Consider the following 19146-nt stretch of genomic DNA (forward strand, 5'->3'; position numbering starts at 1 on the left):
CATCTGTGTACCAAGCTGCAACTGTTTTCATTAAAAACAGCAAAGGTTTTCCTGGGTAGGTTGCACCTTTAAACCTAGAAATTAATTACTGATAGGCACTCCTGCTGTCAAGCTGCCTTACCTTTCCCTAGCTAAACCCAAATAACAAAAAGGCCATTATAAAGCCATGTTTTGAACTTCTCATTTGTGTATACTGATTATCTTTTTCAGGTTTAACCATGTCCTTCATCTTTCTGAATGTTTCTTTAAGTCATCTTGAAATCTTCCCTTTTGTGATGAAAAATTCTTCAGCATTTGCTTTTCCTTTCTTCATTTCCCCTGAACAAATATTCTTCATTTATCTCAAACTGTCTTTTTCACATTGGTGTCGCAAAAAGTCACTCAAAAAGGTATAGAACAGACATTCCACAGCCACCTCTTGGTTAAAATATGTTTTGCCTCCGAGGGCTGGGCTTTTGTTGCTGTTGCATGGATATATTTATTTTTTTTTAGTTGTGACACAAATTTTTAAGCAGGCTCTTGAATGAATTCATTGGAGGGTTTTACAGCGACAGGCCCTAAACATTTGTCATTCATTACATTTTCACTGCCATAAGGTGCTCAAAACCTTCTGAGTTAGTTAAAACTTAAGACTCCTTTCACACATGGCTCTGTCTAAACAAATTATGGGTTTTGAATTGCAAGGTGTTCCCTCCTTGCAGCCATGCATATTGTTTCTAATACTGTAACTGCAAGTGGTACTCAAGAAGGCACTCTGTAATTACTGGATTTGTACTGTGAATCTCCTTTTCCAGACAGTGACCAAACAACACTGTCAGACAGTTAAAATCTGACTCAATACTTGGAAGCGTTCAAAAGTTTCTTTGGGGAGTTTTGCTAATTTCCATTCTCTCTCTCTCAGAAGGGCAATTTATGTACCATAAACAGTCACCACAGCTCACTGGAGCTGGAACTTTGAGCAGAAGCAAGACCCTCTTGTAACTGTAATTTTCCTGTTTGGTTGTTACAGGGGAAACACATAAGCATTAATATGTATGCATGCGCACATACACACACATGCATACAGGCCCTACAGTAGCGAACATCTCAAAAAGTAACATTTATATACTAACTCAAACAGCCTACTGCTTACAGCACAGAGAACTGTTGGGTTTCCAACCTCACTGTATGGCAAGGATGAGGAGATGAAGCTTTCTTAATGACCACCAACATATATGTATTTACAAAAAAACCTAGATATAAATAGTTATGTAGAAATAAGAGGACTTATTTGAGCTTAGGTCATGCCATTTCAAGAGTCTGAATTTATATTAGCAAAGCTTTACAGGTAAGAAACACTTAGCAGAGGATACAAAGCTTTGCTAGCATCTCATTTAGGACCACAAAGCTACTCTTTCCTACAGCTTCCCATAGAAGAGACTGAGTAGAGCCTTAAAATGGATAACAGCAATGCAGACTGGGGCTGTGTCAGGGCAGTTCGGTTTCCGTGCTCACTCAGATGTTTCACCTCTCCAAGATCTCTCTAAACTGTCACAATGTGCCTGTGGAGAGAGTGATATCCATCACTGGGAACTGGAGGGAGAGCCTTACCTCTTTGTACACTGCTCAGCGACCACATATAGCCAAGCTGCAAGCTAAGAATAGCTCCTGTTGCTGCTGGCTTGCTATGTGCTTTCTCGACGATCAGCTTGGGAGGCACTATTAATCTTCACATAATTTCCTGTTTTAGAAATGGGAAGCTGCTCTGAAAAAGGTGACCATACAATTTTTCATCATTGTGCCTCTTTTCAGTCCCTTCCATTAAAACACAACTGGTTCTTAGTACTGGCTTCTCTAGTGTGGGCACCTTATTTAACCTTATAAAAAGAATTTCATATTATTTAAAATAAAATACAATATAAATAAACCCAAATGCTCTATTGCTTCTTTTCTCAGTTACTGTATTTTAAACAGATACTCTTACCTGCTTGTTTAGATAAGTGTCCCTTAATATGTCCAAAATGGCTTCTGATTCTGTAGTTTGCAATTAAAACAAATGGCAGAAGGAAGCAACCCTTTAAATAATTACAGAAATGTGCTCCCCTCTTTTACATACTCATAGTTATTACCATGAACAATGTCCAAGTCTATCCCCCCAACACCCTCACCCCCCACCCCCAAGATCAAAGTTCTCACCTTACAAGCTTATCTCTAACGACCTTTCTGATATACATGTCCCAGCTGCTCTGGAGAGATATAGAGGAACCTTAGCATAACCTGACTATATTCATGGTCCCAATTTTCCACCAAGCTGTCTACACTGGGGACAGAGCTAAATTATACAAATTATTAAATTATACACCTCCTTTTACCTTGCATATCTCATATCTTAGTAGAGAAAAGCAGACTTTAGTTTTATATCACATTTCTTAGCCGGTGTCAAAGCTTCTTTGCAACAAGAAGTTGAATAGTGACGATTCAGAATCCATGGCAGCAGATGAGTCAGAAATTCAGTCTCCACCTGATGTCTGGCAGCAATGGTACCAGATGATGCCTGGTAGGCCTGAGATCCCTTGACCCTGGATCTGTATTTTTCACTATAAGAGATATCTGCTCTAAATGGTACTTTTCCCATGTTCTTCTTTCCACAAGATTTTTAAAACCCAGTGAGTTGCTTACATGAGGCACTAAGAAATGAAGTAAAATTAATTACACATTGAGAAAATGCAACCTTTAGTATAGTAGGACTTATTCCCTGTGTTTCTTTGTTACTAGCACCTGACACTGATTCTGAATCCTAGTATAAAAAATGAAGCCCTATACCTCTGGTCGGGAAGGAAGCGGAAAGCAGTAACTCACGTAACCATTTAGATCCCTGTTCCCATTATTCTTCTCCTTTGTGTTCAGTTCATCAAGCCCTTTGTCAGACCTGTATAAATCAGTAAATTAAATTATGACATGGTACAGTATCTAATCATGCCTGACATTCTAGGCCTAACAATCTTATCTTTGAAAACAGATCCTGACCAGCAATTAGATCACAATCACAGCTACCATGGTTTGGTATAACAAAATAGATTTGCTTCTCCCTTTTCACTCTTCATTGGTTTACCTTCTAATAATTTCCAACAATGTTAACTATTGAATATATTACTAATACCTCTAAATTACCTCTTGGGTTCACTTTTTCCCCCCTTAGATATTTATACACTGAATTAAAATCACAGTAGGACATCTATGTCTGCTTCTACTTGCTGAGATTTAAGTTGCCTCTCTCATCTGTTGATAGATGCACGTAGCATAATGCAAGCAGGATATTAAAAAGCTAATTCTTTTTCTTTCCCCTCTTAAAAATTCTTGCCTTTCTTTAAGGATCAGCTAACTCGAGTAGCTCTTTTGTATTCCTTTATTAGCTTACAGCATGCTTTCTTAAGCATGACATGGCAATACAATGTAAAAATGAACATCATCTTAAAGGTTTTTTCCAACCTAAATGATTCTATGATTCTAAGAGTGGCCATGATTAATGTGTTTTTTTTTTTTTAAAGACTAATCCATCATTTAGTCTGATTTCCCCTTTTTTGTTATTTTTTTCTTTTTTTTTTAATGGCAAATGGCAAGATTACTTAGAAGAGTTCTTGAAAAACAACAATTAAAATAGCAAGAACTCAGTTTGTGCCATAAAAAATTGACTAGAAAGGTTATGTTGATTTCCATAGCTTGAAGTAAAGCATATTTTAAGTGACTCTGTGCTACAGGGATAGTTCAGTCTCATTTAGTCACTGTATGGATTTCCACTAAAGAAGTCTTCTAAATCTCTTACTGTTGTTCCACTCCCAGCAAAAGAACATGAGATACAAGAGTAGTGGTAATAGTAGTGGTATGCCATTACCATCCATGCTGGGTCACTAGTGTGACACCTGTGCATTATGAGAGTAAAACACCACCAGTTCAAAATGGCAGCACCATACAATGTTAGGCTCACAAGTGGGACTACCCAAAGGCACTGCTGGATCAGTCTTCCTGGGCTTTACTATTCCCAGGGGTTTCAATTCATGCAAAAAATTCTCTGGTGTAAAAGCTCAATGGCTTCACTAGATTTGATTTTATTTGAGATGCGCAGATCTTCATCAGTGAAGGATCTGACGTGATGAAGTTAACCATGGAAATAAATGGAAGAACTGAAGAACAGATAACAATGCTGATGTTGAAGGTCATCTAGTCTGACATTCCTGCACAAAGCAGATCTGCTAGAGCAGGCTGCCAAGGATCATGTCCAGTCAGGGTTTGAATATCTTCAAGGATGAAGACAACTGCTCTAGGCAAACTGTTTCAATAGGACACTTCAGCAGGATGTCATCCTGTATATTTGTAGACATGAACAAATAAATAAACTCCAGAAATATTTCCAAGCATGTACATGTATTCCTTTCTCTGGGAAACTGTCCTTATCCAGACTATAGCAACCGCAAATTTAACAGTTAGAGATTATACTGGAATGCCATCAATAAACTAGTTCCTTGTCTACAAAACATTTGTAGGTTGTTCCACTGATTCCCCATTCACAGTTCATGCTCTGATGCTTTGTTACACAACTCAACCTCTTTGTTTCTGGATGATTTACCTAATTCTTCACCCCAGCACACAATCTAAATAGGAAATTTTACACTACATGAAGTATTCTCTCAACAAACATTTGTTCGTTTCAGCCTGACATTTGCCTTACACAGTAGTAGAAGACCTCAAGCACCCAAATGATTGTGAAAGGCAGACACAAATGGCTTGCAAACAAGACCATTAAACCTGAATCCACACTCAAAGGTGAAAAAGTATTCAAAGAAAAACTGGTCCTAACATTCACTGAGCACTCATCAATATTTGGAAAGTGTATTTGCTTATAGTCAGTGTATGTTTTTGAAGAACACCTTGCTTGCTTTTCTTGCAGTTCTGTTTCTTGTAATTTGTGGCAGATGATCTTATTAAGAACTGGTGTAGGTATGTCCTGAGTTGCTCCTGCCCCCTTTACTACTCAAAGACCTTAGCTCTGCAATTGCCTGATTTCATAACACAAGAGAGTTGGGAAGTCATTCAGGAATTTCCCTGAGCATGTTCTCTATTGTTCTGAGGAACTAAGACATGTCCTGTGAGCATTTCTGTCTATTCTGGGTGCATACAGCTGAAGATTTTTTCAAAGCATGAGGCAGTGAAGACAGTGTTGGTACACAGAACATATGTGTCCCAGCAGCTAACCTGAGCCGCTAGCCTACGGCTGCCCACAGCTGTGTTAGGCAGGACCCAGCACCCAGGGCTCTGGATTAAATCTGCCTTATGATACTTTGGGCAAAGTGTTTCCTGGTGCAGTTGTCCTTTTCAGTCAGCAGCAAATTTTAAAAATTTAATTTGGATTTGCTCTTCTAATGGGTTCATTACTCTCTATTTCGCTGTTTATCTTCCTAGTGTTAGCATTTTTATGGAATTATCAAGTTCCAAGCAAATAAACTTTTTTTCTTTTTTTCTAAATACATTGAACTCTGAACTGTTCCTACCTCCTCCTATTAGGTTGTTTACAAGAATTTAGCTCAGTGTAGCTTTTTTGATTCCTCACATTTAGTATCTACTGTGGTCTCCTTGGACCTCTAGCCACAAACCAAGCCTGAGGTACCTGTCCTGCATGGGGTTCGGTCCCTTCTTCAGAGTACTGAGAACCCTTGTTACATAGACAGCATCTCCATGTAGCACTGAAACAGGGCTCTACTGGTCTTGAAGTTGTTAACTCTCATTCTCTATTTTAATACTCATTACCTTGTTCTTAAGAACTGCACAACCATTCTGATTTTCTACCACCCATTTAATGGGGCCCACTGCACTCATTTTCATTTTGTTGTTTTCTACTTCATAGTTAGAAAAATTCCCCCCCACCTTCAGTTTGCAGCTTAGTCACTTCTTAAGCAAAAAACCTCCCAACAACCAGTAAATAGAAATAAGAATTCTAAACAGCACTTAGGATAGATAAACAAATACATAATACGTGCATTGTAGACCTGCATTCCTATATAAAACTGACTCAGGTTATTAAGTGATTAATTAAGCAATGAATGCTCTTACCCTAAGTGACATTAATAGAAGCTGTTGGACGTTCAGATCTATGCAAAATTAAGTCTAACTTTGGCTATCTATTTTTGACAAACTTGGATAAACTCTCCAATAAGAGAGAGAAACAATGTGACCTGAGAAGTGTACTGTGACTCTAACATTCCATATTTGCAATAAAAACAATAGCAACTACTTCACAACAGGCAGGAAGAGAGACAGAAGGACACTTCTGTCATTATGTTACTTAGAGTACAAGTTTCAGGGGGCATTTTTAGAAAGCTTCTGAAATATTACATGGCATTGCTGGCAAGGTGGACTGACATAATTTAGAATTAACACAGCAAAATGTGAGGTGACACTTCTTGCTTGTTTTTTTTTTTTTACGACTTCTCTCCATAAAATATAATCCTATGGATAAACAGCACTTTCAGAGAAACAGTGAATAAACCAGACAGGTTTAATATTGGCTTTAAATTCACAGATGATGCTCAGGTGGTGTCCTGTACTAAGTAAATATTTTGACAGAAAGAGTGGGCTGGATATATCATTAGGTCAGCATAGCTTGTAGAATTTCACATTTCCCTTTTACTGGTTATTTTGTGAATAAGTTGTTTTCCTTCACCGATTATTGAAATCAGTGAGTTTTAAACTTTCCTTGAATTTAGAAACAGCTCTAGCGTGAGCTTTCTCTGTGATATTTTGACACATTTCTGTTCTCAACAGAAATACAGGTATCAGAAACTAGGAATTACAAATGTGCCTTTACAGATGTACCCATAGACACAACTTGCATTCTGGAGATTCAGGAATACTACAGTTTGGAAGATGATTGTATCTGGGCCAGGCAGCACATCCCTTATTGAGAACACACACGTAAAGCAAAGAAAGGAAGAGATTTAATTTCACATTTCTGCTAGTACCTGTAAAATCTACCTAGCCAAGTTCAGCTGCTGAAGCACATGGATGGTCTAATTGTAATTTACAATTCCATCCTTGGGGGACTGAACCATGCAGGGACTCAGTCCTTGCACAGATGGGACGTCTGTCTTGCATCAGCTGCTGCAAAACCGCATTTATTTTCTGTAATAACATTTTACCTTTTTCTGAGATCCCACAAAAGAGTGAAAAAATTGAATCTCAGACATTGATCTTGTTATACGAACAAGTCCTGAGCCTCCCATATCACAAATGAAGTATCATGAATGCCACATTCAACTGGAGCTAACTTCTTTGACCAGGTTAACCCTGTTATGCTTCCTCATTGCAGTGTGATGTACTTTGCTTCACATCCCTGCTGCAACTGTAGGTGCAGGCAGACACTCCAGCATCAGCTAACCCCTGATCTCATGCAGGCTTGCCTTGTAAATGGAAAAGACCAATTAGCTTTTCTTCTCTTATTTTTCAGTGAAACCTTCTTCAGATTAATCCATCATTAGAGAGCATATGAAATCCATTATGCAAGGAAGAAACGATTAATATTTGGAGAAGTTAAAGGAGAAGGATTTTTTAAACTTGTTTAAAAATACAAGGGGAAAAGACTGAAGGCAAAGTAGTAAATGCAAAGCACATAAAAACCATGCTGAGGTAGGCAATGCATAACTTACTTTTGGAATCCACTGCGGCAGTAAGTTCTCATCTGACTCTTAAGATTAGTATTTTAGATCTGGGAGCTTCTTTGGAGTGAATCACATTAGCGTCTATGAAAGTTCACACTGTGAAAAAAAAAGAAAAAGTGATCTATTAGGAATCAGGAGTATGAGCTTAAAGACTTTCTGTAAAGTTGATTTTTCAGGCCCATTGTGTAGATTTATTTCAGTTCCTGGATTATTTAGCAGATAAAGGAGTTCTGACCTCCTTTCTCATCAGTTTAGCTGCTAGAAGTGTGTGCTTGACAATCCTAAGGACATTTTTGAGTATAATAACACAGCAATGCAGCCACAGTAACTAGATTTTATGCTGCAGGAGAATGGCTGCCTTAATTAATTTTCTCAAAACATTACCAGATATCAAACTTTATTAAACTAATCACCCATTTGTGTTATCACAAATCCACTTTAAGTAATACACATGCAATCTTAAAGTCTCTAATCTAGACTGTTATATTTTAATCTATTTATTTAAAGACATAGAGAAGGATTAGAGTTTCGGGGGGGGGGGGTGACTTTTTATCTTTGTCAGTCCTCTTCATATACTACTGTCTTTAAAACAGCAGATGATCTTCCCTTCCTTTTACAGTCAGAAAGGTTTTTATACTCTTTCGATCTCATCCAGGTTGCCTTATGTGTGAACACATGGTAGAAACAGGTCACACACCTCCCAGTGGTACCAGAAGAGTCTTTAAAATAGCTGCTTCTCCAGGTCCAGAGAGGGAAAAGCAGGCGAGAAAAGCTTCCATTGCTGCTGTGTAGGCTGTTTGCTTTTGTAGATTAATATAGGGTGGCTTTTGTTGGGATCAGTATTTAATTCCTTTGTGGATTGCTATCTTTATTCGAAAGAAAAGATATACCAGATGCTTAAAAAATAAATACGTTTAGTAAAATTTGTTGTGCTTTCTTAAAAATGCCCATGCTGGGTATTAAAGAGAAACAAAAACAAATAAAACACCAACGACAAAAAAAAAAAGGCAGCAAAAGCCTTCTTGGTAAGAGATTGAAATGATACATAAAATAAAGCAATGAAGATGATGGTCCCATTTTCATTCTTTAACTCAAATTTATTTTTTTCCCCGCTTCCCTTAAATTCCTTTGGAAGAGACTAGAATGTTCTCACTTGGAATGTATTTTACTGTATTGGAGGTCATGTCATTGGCTTCGATGACTCAACATTTATGACAGAAAAAAAAAATATTTTAAGCTAGTCTAGCCACCCAAAACATCAATGCTCAGAGAGGTTTCCTGATTGTTTTCTTGTGCTCCTGCTCTCAATTTATAAGAAGTAAGAAGCTGCACATTTTGTACTCTAACTTGTATTGTGCAAGCCACCAATAATGAAAGATGTTTTTAAGATGCAGTCAGCAAGATAGCATAGATTGAAACTCGTCCTTTTTATTATTGCTTTTGATGCACACAAATCCTTTAAGAAGAATTTTAGCAATTGTTCTATTATTGCATGTCCCCTCTCCCCTTCAGATGAATTATTCAAACTTTGTTGTCATAGCAATCCTTTCTCTTTCTGAAATGTTTAATAACTAGTCTTGACTCCAAACTAGACAATGAATCAAAGTGTAACAAAAGCTTTATTAACTAATGTGCTTTGTGGCAGATGCATTGTTTGTCTTCAACCTACACTTTCCTTGAGCTGTTGTCAGTCCAGTCTGGTGATATTAATGATGAGAGGAGAGACACCTGTAGGATATGCCCTTTACATAAGCTAGTTTCTTAGAGTGTCCATCTCCTTGCAGAGTGATGAGCCTCTACTTTTCTGTTAGCCTGACTTTTTTCAATGAGGCAATAGGCAGCCACTACTCTCCGTAGAGAACTCCCTGTCATGATGGATATGGATGTGGGGGTTAGTGGGACATGATTCTTAACAGGGAGAATGACAGAGGCACTTTTACCGTTTTAAGCCCATGTCTACATTATGTACCTGTGTTGTTTTACTCTTTAACCATGTCCCACAATGCAGACCAAGTAGATGTTGATCTAAATTGCCTATTTTATCCAACCGCTATAGTGACCAGCATGACTGATATTTTACATCTGAACACTGGAGTAGAGATCATCATAACCTTTCCATCTATGACACACTTGAGGAGGAAAAGTCTGAATGCAAAAAAGTATTCAGTGACTATGCAGATTTGAACTTTTCCTATAATTTCTAAAACAGTACCTTTGGGGAATATTAGAGAAGATAAGCATCCACTTTAATTTTTGCTTTCTCTAGCAGAAAGATGTCTGCTTCTTTAGCAATGGTGTCGCCTCATACACTAAAGAAGACATTTTTCCTTCCTTTGATGAATGCTAGAGAGCCGGGGGGGGGGGGATGATCAGCATCAGTGTGCTGCTTTTCTGGAAGCTTAGCTTCAGTGATTCTCAGCTTCCAAGCCCAGTCTCATTCCATCCCAATACATCTTATTCCCTGCACACTCTTGTTTTGAGATCAGCAATAAGACACTTCTGAGTCCTTAGTGTGCATTCTAATAAGTTCATTCTGCCTACTATTCTCCTGATTTCATAGTCCATGAGAGCCATAGTCTTCTGCTTGCCACTCCTAAACCTGAGAAGGTGGTACTGGCAATAAGGAAACAGGGACAGTCCTGCTTTTTCAGTTTGGTTCAGTTTGATGCTGATGATCAGTATAATCCCTACCCATACTCACTTTGCAATTTCGCATATATCATGTATGGGTCAACCCTTGGCAGAAACATTGGACACTGTTGATCTTAAGCCACTGATATGCTGTACCTCAGCCAAAGCTGTAAGTGATGAATAAATGATCTATAGATTAGGTCATATGGATGTGCTCTTCTCTGGTCTTCTGCAGGAGCAGTTAGGGCCCAGCTCATACTGTCAGTATCAGCCAGAATCTACCTGATAGTCAATAGAAGCTTTATTATAAAAATTCAGTGTTTGGCCTGAAAGGTGTAAATAGGGTAATGCTACAGTCTATGAACAGTACATCTGATGAGAGGCTTGACAGAATGGTAAGTCACTAGAGCTTCTGACATTGGTTCTATTTCAGGAATAGCAGTCCATTTTCTTGAATGAGGATTCATGAGAACAATAATGGCTTATATTTTAGAATATTAGCTGCCTTCAAGCCTGAGTAGGGCATTTGGGATGAATGCCTTATTTCTGCCCAACCTGCTGGGATGACAAAAACCAGCAAAGGTTTGCTTCCAAGGAGGGATGTGAAACCAGTCGTATTACCCAGCAGTTCTGCTACACTGGCACAACTCCCACAAGACAAAAGATGCAATTCAGAGAAGTGGTGCTAGGATCCAACAGATGACCTCCTTTTTCTTCACTGCTACTTGCAGTGTGTGCAAGGGAGGAAAGAAGTTACTTTGCCAATAGAGATATCAGAAGAACTTCTGTGGAGACCAGTTGTTATCCCAAGAGAGAGGCATCAAGCACGGCACCTTTTCAAATTCATTCTAATCTTGAAATTTTCTTTTGTCTGTTGTTATATTAATTTACTACTTTACTTTATTTTGTTCATTCTGCCTATAATTTTGGCAGTATCTACACCTGAATCAATCCCTTCAGACAGGGGAGGACCAACAAGTTTCTCATGAGCAGGTTCTGCCTGTGTAAAACTTCTATCCACATGGTGAGCGGTATATTCAACATAATTTATTCATCCTCAGTTTGGTATGTATATTTGATCTAACAAGTGCTTCGTCTATACAATGCCTTATTGTAAATGTACTTTCCAGCCTTCTGAGACTCAAATACTAAATATAAAACAGAATATGCATGATTAGGTTTGAGAATATTTTCTGACACTAGTGTTCATCATAAGTAGCTATGCCAAAACCCTCTGTTATTTTAATATTTTGTCATAAATCATCATTTGTTATTGTGCATCTATTTTATTTCATAAATGTATAATGAATAATCTCTGGGTTAGACTAAATTTCACTTTTTAGCACATAAAAAAATGAAAACAAGTGATGTAAATGAAGAACAATATTTAAAAATTATTTGTATGGATCCGAGAAAATAATGAAGAAATTGTAGAAATTTAACAAAAATATCCAAATGATTTAATAGTCATTTCAAGATTGTGAAGCAATCATTTTCCATCCAAAACAGAATGAATAATACTGCATGCACTACATGGTTGTGTGTCAATTCAAATAAATATCCTGTTGTTTTTAAATCACATAAAAATACAGGCCTTGTCCAGCAAAGTGTACTAGCAGTGAGTTGTAGTATCATAGAATCATAGAATAGTTAGGGTTGGAAAGGACCTTAAGATAGTCTAGTTCCAACCCCCCTGCCATGGACAGGGACACCTCGCACTAAACCATATCACCCAAGGCCTCGTCCAACCTGACCTTGAACACTGCAAGAGAGGGAGCATTCACAGCTTCCCTGGGCAACCCATTCCAGTGCCTCACCACCCTTACAGTAAAGAATTTCTTCCTTATATCCAATCTAAACTTCCCCTGTTTAAGTTTTAACCCATTACCCCTTGTCCTATCACTGCAGTCCCTAATGAAGAGTCCCCCTCCAGCATCCCTATAGGCCCCCTTCAGATACTGCAAGGCTGCTATGAGGTCTCCACGCAGCCTTCTCTTCTCCAGGCTCAACAGCCCCAAATTCCTCAGCCTGTCTTCATACGGGAGGTGCTCCAGTCCCCTGATCATCCTTGTGACCCTCCTCTGGACTTGTTCCAACAGTTCCATGTCCTTTTTATGTTGAGGACACCAGAACTGCACACAATACTCCAAGTGAGGTCTTACAAGAGCAGAGTAGAGGGGCAGGATCACCTCCTTCAACCTTCTGGTCACCTATATGAATTTAGTTGTCATTACCAGAACACATGCTTAATTTTTATTGACTTACCGGAAGGTCCAATCTCCTCCTTCCAGCTCAGTCCCATCCATTTTCTTGATTCTTGATCTTCTTCCAAGCTTCTCTTGCTTCTTTTTTTCTGTTACACTTGGTTTTTTTCTTTTCCCCCAGATGCCTTATTGAATAAAGTACCAGAATGGTTTTACAGTTCAACTCTTGCCCCTTTGCCCCAGTGCTCCAACATTGTAACAACTTGGTACACTGAGTGGTTGAGAGATATTTCTCAACAGGACGTCAGGCTTCCTGTTGCTTCCACGGACTCTGCAGTATCTTGTAAGATTAGTACTGCAAGAAAAGACTATAAATAATCTCCTTTGCAGTCAGTCAGGTGCAATCCATCAATACCTTGGCCCTTGTTAATCCTCCCAGAAAGCTCCAAAGCTGCAAGATTGAGCTAAGAGCAGAAATCTGGAAACAAGATCACTGATAGTCTCATATCACTCTTTTGCTACCTGTATGGATGTGAACATGGCTATACAGTAGGCAACAATGCTTCTGCGGTCTGAAATGCTCTTACCTCTGAACACATACTTCAAAATACCTTTTATCCCATTTTTGTTTCCAAAAGCAACAAAGAAGCTCCCCAGAATAATTCTGGACTTCACAGCCTTCTAAATGAGTAACGGAAACAGTGTATTTCCTTGAAAAAGTGTGATCAGGCATACACAGCTTTATTCTATCTATCCATTTACCCCATGCCTGATCAATATCAAACCCAACTGCAAAAGCTGAAGGAGCCCAGGGCTGTGACGTGGCTATCTTTCTTTGCTGTGCTGTGTCTCCAGCGTGCAGCTTCTCACGTGTAACTGAGCCCTTTCCCTTTCTCTCCCCAGGTACAGGGAGGTGCCGACTGCAGCACCCAGAGCTGTAATATATGAGGCCCAGTTGACCTTAACACCACAGCAATGAAACTCCAGGACTTAAATTTAGGAAACAATGTCATGTTTTCAAGAAGCATTTAGTTTCTTTTTCTATTAATGCCTCAGACACAAAGCGTTAAAAGCCCCTAAACATTTCCTAACTAAGTGAAAGCTCAGTTTATGGCCTTAAAACTTCCTCCAAAGAGCAGACTATTTGTAAAAGTAATGTGAAGAAAAGTACCACAGACACTGCATCAAGTGCCTTTGTTCTTCAGACAGACTTATGCTTTCTCAGCCTGGGGGAGAGGCCCCACCGTTTGCAGCAGTCTCTTACCTGTGTGCGCTTGTTTTGGTTGGGATAATTTTCTTTACAGTACCTGGTATGGGCTATGTTTTGGATTTGTGCTGAAAACAGTGTTGATGGTATAGGGAAGAAGGAGGAAAAGGGGATGTTTGGAGTTACAGCATTTGCCTGCCCAAGTAACTGCTATGTGTGATTGAGCCCTACTTTCCTGGAGATGGCTGAACCCCTGTCTGCTACCGGGAAGCAGTGAATTAATTCCTTATTGCGCTTTGCTTTTGCGCACAGCTTTTGCCTTACCTGTGGAACACTGCTGAAAGAGACCCTGTTGTTTTTGGAAACTGTGTCTGGTTCAAAATGGAAATCCTGTACGCTGTTTTTCAGGACCTTTTCTCAAAAAACTTATTACTTTATAAATGAAAACATATCACTGTTTTTAGTAGGGAGAGAGAATAGGAACACTTTGATTCTGTTGCCATTTCATATTTGACATGCCTTAAAGCTAGCATATATGGAAGAGCCAGAACTCAGCCTGCAAAAGGTGCATGGCTAGCTATCAGCATTAGTGACTATAACAACAATTAATAGTCCTGGGCAATACTTTGCAACATCACCACTTCTTATACTGCTACAGGGCTGTGGGTGTGCAGCCATCAGCTCCCCTGTACTTTTGGAGGACTCACAAGCACACATAGCCCCAGGACAGATTTCTGGCAGCAGCAGAGGACAGTAGGAACACCAAGCTGCAGCCAGAAAAAAGTGTGCTTTGGCCCTGTTCTCCAGCTGTGATCACCACTTGGACCCATCTACATATCTGTCTCTCCCACAGAGTTTGGATGTAAACTTTCTTCCTATTTCCAGTAAAGGAAAAGGCTGCAGGTAGAAATGTGCTCATAAACATAAACTTTAGTCCTCCTGAACTGACTGCTCTTATGGCTTCTGCCTGCAGGATCTCTGCTGTCCCTTCTCTCTCTTGCCTTCAAAGAAAAGCTCAGTATTTTATACTTCTGAGCTAATGAGCCAGTCTGCCTGACCTGACTGTCAGGATGAATCAGCAGGCTGCTTCTGCATCTCTGTGTCATACCGACACTCTTAAATCAAGTGGATTTAATAATATTTTTTCCTATCTTAGTCTAGTGGTGACTCTCTCATACCTTAGAAGCATGAGTTGATTTTTAAGGTTATTTCACTTAAGGTAGGTCTCATAGTTCAGCTTCAGTCTAGGTACAAGGTGGATTTTGTTCTTTGTAGTAGTCTAAACAGCTACTGGTCAGTGGGTAACACTTTCGTTCTTTTTTGCATGACTCTGTAAAGGGTATTCCAGAATGGAAGCCTACATTCAAATTAGAGTCATAATTTAAATTTCAGATACTTTTATTAGCAAACATTTATAAAATTGAAACTTAAATAGTGGCAACTCACATTTATTGTAATTCATTAATTTTTTTATATTAAATAAAAATTAATATCCCCAAAGTACATGTGAACTGCTGAAGGCAAATCCCTGTACCAGGTAACTCAGGAGTCCTGGAGTTCTAGATCTAAATCTATGAATGTACTGAACTAGTTAAAAAGCTATAGCCTCTCCTGAATCTGCAAGGGTATTTTCTTCATTTTTGTTTGTTTAGTTACTTAAAGTCAGTAACTAATTTATTCATAGCTGAGAAATTTTTTGGCTGCCGAAAAACTGGATAGCTTATTATCCCCTTCCAATCCATAAACATAAATGAGGTGTAACAGGATGAGATCTGGTAGTTCTAAAATCATGACAGACATGATGATCAGAAACTATTAGTACAATTTGTTAACCATGGACAATACTTCCCTTGTTTAATGAATCAATTAGTTTCAAAATCCATTTCAATAAATGACTGTTTTCCCTAAGTAACCAGCTATTTAAAGTGGTTTAATTTAACTAAAACAAACAACTTTATAATGTTGGGTTTGTGCTTTAAATTGAGTTGCAAATTCTATCCAACTGCATCTTGACAAGAGACACAAATAAGAGCATAATCATAATAGGGTAATAAATGTATCTTTCGCCATTTTTCCAAATTGCTTCCTAATCATAATCTGACCAAAGGCATATCAGGCTATACACTAGCTAAATGTATATGATATATTCACCCCAATAAAATATGCACCTTATTTAATATATAGTTTCTATTTAGGTGAAATCAACATGTTCCTGAGGTTACTACTCAGGAGGATCCAATATTCCTTTAGGAAAGTGACTAATAAGTAAAAATGCAAACCAAGATTAAAACTGATTATTTAAAACTAAGTTTCCTATTTGACGGTTTAAATGATGGTTAAAATTGGTAATAGAAATTAATCCACAGCGGTCAACTCCTCCATTTTATTTGAAACACAGCTTTAATTGTTTTTCTGTGGCAGAATATATCACAAATGAAGAGAAAATCACTTTCTGTGATCATTTATCTATGTTGTAATTTCCTCAGCACAAAGGAGCCTTTTAATGAGCTGGGAAATTCTGCAGACTGGAAGTTAGTGGGTAAACATCTCTTATGAATGGCACCAGTCCAACATGATATCATTCTGCTGTAGATTTCAAGCTTAATTTTAAGACAGCTTTAAGATCCTTCACATGTATGTATTTCTTTAATTACCAGTGACAGCACTTTACAAAGTTAGCACTGTATCAGGCAATATTATTTACATTTCTCTCATCGATATGGATGTTTACAAATACCATAGCATACGGAAAGCCGCCAGCTTTGCCTGAGCTACTGAATCGTTCTGCCCATCATTCAGTTTTTCTAGCATACATTCACAAAAAGAGGCATTTTAAAGGAGCAAATGATAGTAACATGAATAGTAGTGTTTGAAAGACAAATCTCTTCATCTCAGCTGTCCCCTCATCACCTCTGTGTGGTAATCGCTTCAGCATTGCTTTTCTTCTTTTCCCTTGCTCTTGTGACGTGAAAGACAAAGTCTTGTCAGTTAAGGGCTGAAGTGACAGCCCTGAAGACTGTAACCTCCTATAAACCAATCTAATAAGAATAACAGGGTTAACAGAAATTCAAACTTACTGTCACAGTCTTGCCAAGAAACAAATTATACGGGATGAACAGCCTGTTCAGATTTCAGCTTCCTTCCTCAGGACACCCAATGGCACTGTTAAATGCAATGCTTATGAGGAAGGGATTGTTTGTATGGAAGACATAACTGCAGCTGCAATACATAAAAGGAGCGAATTCAGCATATTCCACAGGATCAAAATAAAACCCATTGGCAAGACAATCACTACAGCCCTGCTGTGTAAGGAGTGGAAGACATGTTAAATGAGGAAGGTACATGTGCACTATGCATAACCCTATATTGTGCATGGCCATTTGCCCTGCCTTCTCCTCACCCAGTGTGCGTGGCTGCAGGAAGCACAAGGCCTGAAAGCAGGAGGAATTTTTATGGGGAACTTCTCTGTCCAAGGCAGGGGCCTTGCACAGGGATTCTCAGTGTCATTACACTCAAATGCTACAGAACTAACTTATATTTGCTTCTACTCCATGGCATATTTCACTTTTCCTGTAGCTAACCAGCCTTGGAGAGAGATTTGCATTTTGGCTTTTCTCAGACTGAAGAAGGTGAAAGAGAATGCCTGAAGACATCTAGTTGGTGGGTTATAAAAGTGAAAGAGAATGCCTTAATTTTGAGAAGACATCTAGGAACACAATATCAAAGTGCCTTAATATTTTTCCCAAAAATTTCCCTCAGCAAATGATCAGGAGGGTGTGGCATCAACCACTGAGGGAAATCACTGAAGCAAAATCAGAATTTCAGTCATAAGCTTCCTCTCCATCACAGGTTTCTTAGACAACCCAGACTTAAACTTTCCTTCATTACATCCATCTCTGTTCTAGGTAGAATCATATTTCCTACGACAATTCTCCAACAAGGACTCAGTGAAATTCACTGATGCAGAAAAGAAGAAATTACATGCTGGGTACTAGCCATGTTAAATTTTCAGGAAAAAAATTATTAACATTTAAGTAATCTTGCCCTTCAGGCCATAGGCAGCTGCACTTCAAAGCTAAGCAAACAAGAGGCTGCTCCACAGCTTGCAACTGCATTCAAGGAATGAGTAGTGCATTGCAGAATCTCCGTAGCAATTTGCTGGTGATACTTAATTCTTAGACTTAAGGAAAGAGACAGTTTTGTCCACATAAATTTACAGCCCAGTCTGAGTCATAAATTAAAAGGCAGCCCCAAGTGTCCTTTACAAAGCTATTCAGATGGACCTAATAAAAACAGTAATGGCTTTTGCTGCAATCTATCTCTCTCAGTGGGGAAGAAACAGAAATGTTACTGAACACAAAGGATTTTGAAGTGATGTGTTCTGGTATGTATCATACCATACCTAAGAAAGCGTTCAGAATCGGAGCTATTTTCTGCAAACTAGTTAATCTCCAGAAAACTCTGCTTTCATCCTCTGTCTCCTCTATCTTCTTATCCTCAGTCTTGTATTTAACAGAAATCTAAATGAAAACAGAAATATTCTTCCCATATGAAATTCCAGTGTTTTGGTATCTGATTAGTGTATGAATACCGAATGAGGGGACAGGAGAGGACCAGGGGGCATAAAGAGGGAGAAGAGTGGTGCCCAGCAATAGCACATGAGGCAATTGGCAAAAACTTGCAGACATGAAATTCAACATAATATAAATGAAAATATTTTACTGACTAGCACAGGTTGCCCAGAGAGATTGTTAAACACTCAGCTGAAAGTTACCTTGAGCAGCCCACTCTAGCTTGGACCCTGTCTTGGTAGTCTCTGATCAGAGACTTTGATGGGTCCCTTCCAACCTCACTTCCTTCACTGTTTCAATGTTTTAGCAAGTTTCTAAGGTATCAGAAAAATACCTCACTGTGAGATTTACAACCGAAATAACCATGGTGTGTCAAGATTAAATATTTTTTTCATCATTCAAGAAACTGAAATATTTTCAATTCATCATGAAAAATGACCAAAATGATATCATTTCAATATTCCTGATAGAAAAAAAAAATAAAATCTTTGAAAGCATGGTTCTATTCCATTTAGTTTGTAGAAACTACATTTTCCACAGGAAAAAAAAAACAACACCCACATAGAAGCAAACTAGCATAAGCACTGGCTTAACAAAGCTTAACTGGAGGCTGTTGTGCTTCACACTCATCTTTGCCTACCCTGAAGTAGGAAAGGGGCTGTTTCAAACTCTCACAGAGGTCTATAAAAAATACTGGGAATGGAGAGTCAATATCCCAGTCCTGCTCTGTCACCCCCAAAGTGTCTAGTTACTGTTATATTGTGGCAGAATTTGAGAGGTAATAATGAGCTACAAGCATCTAACCTACCTAGCAGCTTAGATACAAAATCTTTGTTCCTGTACAC

At 38.6% G+C, this 19146-nt stretch overlaps 1 long non-coding RNA gene across 1 annotated transcript; it reads right to left on the minus strand.

Annotated features, from left to right (window-relative positions):
• Nucleotides 1–2794: 2794 nt before the first annotated feature.
• On the minus strand, nt 2795–8560 carry LOC130597901 (uncharacterized). Its single transcript, XR_008971877.1, has 4 exons — nt 8386–8560; nt 7677–7784; nt 7170–7430; nt 2795–2908 (listed from the first exon to the last, which is right to left on the minus strand). It is a non-coding gene; the product is annotated as an uncharacterized LOC130597901 (long non-coding RNA).
• Nucleotides 8561–19146: the final 10586 nt, after the last annotated feature.

The sequence above is a fragment of the Pezoporus wallicus genome, unplaced genomic scaffold (assembly GCF_028554395.1).
Source record: "Pezoporus wallicus isolate ANWC-B61680 ecotype Strahan unplaced genomic scaffold, APGP_CSIRO_Pwel_v1 scaffold_6362, whole genome shotgun sequence".
Lineage (NCBI taxonomy): Eukaryota > Metazoa > Chordata > Aves > Psittaciformes > Psittacidae > Pezoporus > Pezoporus wallicus.